General features: G+C 30.5%; 1 pseudogene; it reads right to left on the bottom strand.

Annotated features, from left to right (window-relative positions):
• Window positions 1-1,668: 1,668 nt before the first annotated feature.
• On the bottom strand, window positions 1,669-3,333 carry LOC147066678 (uncharacterized; annotated as a pseudogene).
• Between the last annotated feature and the right edge of the window lie 602 nt (window positions 3,334-3,935).

Here is a 3,935-nt window from a genome sequence, read left to right as displayed (position 1 = left end):
GAATGGCGAATCCCATGCCCATAAATGATTTTAATAATATTTAAGGTTATTATTGACTATCTTTTGAATAAAATTGTGTACGTTGTTTTTCTTACGTCACATTTTGCCCATGTATATTTATATACAATTACTAGTCTTTTTTATTTTTAAAAGGTTATATTATTATTTTAATTAATGTAGATCAACATAAGTATGCTCCGAAGGTCGAGATTTTACTTTCAATCATAGGCTTGGTTTATTTTTAATATTATTATGGCTTTATATCAATTTAAATGATTAAAAATTAGGATGCTTATCGCGTAATAACATCGTAAAATTACTAAAGACAATTAATACAGCCTGGCTGCATGTAATCATTCGGTAGAAAACACACACTTTATCATTCTGATACAACAACTTTACTAGATACTCAAACGTAGTGTAAATAATCAAATCCATTATTTTTATTATGGTGATATTTCCATGTAGGGGTGGCTCAATTGATGTGTTTAAAAAAAACCGTTAACCTTCTTCACCAAGTTTTATATGAAAATATACATAATGTTATGGTCCCAAAAATATAGGGTGAATTATTTGTCACAAAAACCAGAACATTTTAACTTGAAACCACACGTTTTTTTATCGTAGTATAAGTGAAATCCTTATCAACTAAGGTATTTTTGAATTTATTTTTCAGATTTGCGTTTTAAATTGTGTAGGGTTGAGTCGGCGAAGACATAATGTGTATGTGAAAAGTAGACGACTATTCTGTTGGAAGATTAACACATAGGGTTTGTTGTAACTTTCGAAACCAAACGAAATAAGTGTCTTATATCTCTATAAATTTTCTTTGTGCATCATTCAACTTTCGATCTTTATAATCTGAGACACTGGGTTAAATAATTGAGTTACTCAACTAACTTTAGCTTATTGATCAATAGAATGATACCCTGTATTCGTGATAAAATCCAGGGTTTTGATTTTGAATATGGAAGATACATACTATTTTATTTGTCAAAAACCCCGAATTTTAATCTATGACCAAATGTTTGACGAGAAAATTTTCCCTTGGGCCGCCTGATGGTTTATTATGGATATCATACAGTAAAAATTGTATAAATTTTGCATTTAAGAGCTGTGTTGCGTATATTTTGTATTACCTGTATATCTAATTGATTGATAATATCCAATCGCTTGATCATCGTCATAGTGCTGATGAATTATTTCAGAAACTGGTCTTGGTTTTCTTTAATCACAGCATAATTAAAAATTGGAATCCATATAGCTTATAAGTGGTTGATAACAATCAATGAATGAGTTGCCCCATATTCATAATACAACCATCAAATTTAGAAATTTAATATAGAATACTGTGAATTTAGCAATATTATCAGAATGAGTTGCACCCATATTCATAATACAACCATCAAATTTATAAATTCAATAAAGTTTACATGGAGTTGACAACAATCCTAAAATGGGTTGCACTCATATTCATAATATAACGATCAAATTTAGAAATTTAATATTGTTTTCTGTGGATTAAGCAACAACTTCTGAATGATCTATGTCGATATTAAACATAAAAAGAATGAACCCTGCAAATTTAAAGATATAAAAAAAGAATTAGCAATGGTTTTTTTGCTATGTTGCACTAAGCTATGAATATTTCCATTTTAATTTTTTTATTTAAGATCCTTCCGTAGTTTCAGTGACTTTTTCAACCTCAGGTTTCATCGCTGGAAATAAAAGAACGTCTTTAATATTAGCAGCGTCTGATAAAAACATAACTAACCTATCGATTCCGATTCCCCATCCCCCTGTAGGTGGAAGTCCATATTCGAGGGCTGTAACAAAGCCTTTATCCATTTTCATTGCCTCATCATCACCCTTTTCCGCATCCCTAACCTGCTCTTCGAATCTTTCTTTCTGATCAAAAGGATCGTTTAATTCCGTATAAGCGTTGCAAATTTCTTTTCCATTTATAAAAAGTTCGAATCTTTCGGTTAATAACGGATCATCTCTGTTCTTTTTGGCGAGTGGGGACATAACTAAAGGATGGTTCATTACGAAAGTAGGGTTAATACATTGTGGTTCGATGAATTCACCTATCAACTTATCAAGGACCCTGGGCAAGGTATATGGTTCATGAAGTTTAATGTTTTCTTTCTTAATAAAGAATAGGAAAAAATCAAGCATTTCATCTAGATTGCCACCATATAGCTTAAAACTAGAAATAAAATCTTTAGTTAGGTACTTTTCCCCTTCGTTTAATTCCCAGGTTTTCATTATCTCACTCATTCTTAAATTAAGTTCAGAAATAATATCAATTCTTTTAAAAGGTCTTGAGAAGTTTAGTTCAACTGGATTCGGACGCTGCTCTCTTTTCATAGGCCAATGACTAATAACTTCCTTTTTGAATATTTCTTTGACCATTCCATTGATCATTTCTTCAGTCATTTCAATTAAATCGTTGTAATCAGCATAGGCCATATAAAACTCACATATTGTAAATTCTGGGTTGTGGGTTAAATCAATTCCTTCATTTCTGAAAACCTTTCCGAGCTCATAAACTCGATTTAATCCACCAACCACGAGCTGTTTTAGAGAAAGTTCGGGTGAGATTCTCATAAAAAGATCAAGATTAAGTTCATTATGGTGTGTTATAAAAGGTTTTGCTGCAGCACCCCCAGGAATCAAATTCATCATTGGTGTTTCTACCTCAAGGAACTCGAGATTATCAAGGTATCTCCTTATATAATTTATGATTTTGCTTCTGGTATAAAACCTATTCAAAGACTCTGTGTTTGTTAGAAGATCAAGGTATCTCATTCTATAAATCATATCAGGATCTTTCAATCCAAAATGTTCAGACGGTAATGTTCTCAAACAGGGCGCTAAAAGTGTGAGTGAGGTTGCAAAAACAGATAACTCATTGTTCTTTGTTCTTCCAGGATGGCCAGAAAATCCAATAACATCACCTCTTTTGAAATAATCAATGGCTTTAGAAAATTTGGAAGGACCAAAGGTAATAAAATTATTTATACTGAGATTCTCGATTTCTGGCTCTTCTTGTGCAAAATTTTGAACAACAACCTGTATATAATTTCCATTATCGAAAAGTTTGTAAAAATTAAGTTTCCCAAACTTTCTCATTGTAATTAATCTACCTGCAGAAGCAACTATATCTGTCGATTTATTTTCCTGTTTAACATCGGAATATTTGGATATTATCTCCGATATGGTATTCTTTACCACGTATTTATGCGGATAACATGTCTCATTCGCTGCTAATTGTTCTTTAATCTGTTTGGATCGTTGAATGTAGTATTCATCTTCTTTAATTTCGGCCATTTTCCTTTGATGGGATAAATTTAATTTATAAAAATAGCTGGATGGTTTAAAACATCAGTAAACTAAAAAATCACGTATTGCATGATATATATTTAAAAGGAATCTGATATTCCATGGACATAAATCAGCAACTTCAAAAACTCTAATATCTAAAAAAAATCATTCATTTCTTTGAACTAGAGTTGTAAGATAGAAACTCTGAAATTTCTTAAATATTCTAAATTATCTGACGTAAAGGTATAAAAAATGAATTCTGATACTTTAAATTTTATAAAGCATAGGACTTTGAGCGAGTTTTCTTTGTGAATGAAAACATATATTTAGAAACTCATATATTTCTAATTTTATAGAGCATAGGACTTTGAACGAATTTTCTTTGAGAATAAAAACATAAATTTAGAAACCAAATATTTCTAATTTGATAAAACATGGAAATGTGAGCGAGTTTTCTTTGTGAATAAATATATAATATAAAATGAACTCTGATACTTTTAATTTTATAAAGCACAGTACTGAGTGCGAGTTTTATTTGGGATAAATTTAGAAACTCAAATATTTCTAATTTTATAGAGCATAGGAATGAGAGCGAGTTTTCTTTGTGA

The sequence above is a fragment of the Rhyacophila brunnea genome, unplaced genomic scaffold, assembly GCF_057557595.1.
Source record: "Rhyacophila brunnea isolate RB1 unplaced genomic scaffold, BYU_Rbru_1.0 scaffold_41, whole genome shotgun sequence".
Lineage (NCBI taxonomy): Eukaryota > Metazoa > Arthropoda > Insecta > Trichoptera > Rhyacophilidae > Rhyacophila > Rhyacophila brunnea.
This window is presented reverse-complemented; position numbering and strand designations above follow the sequence as displayed.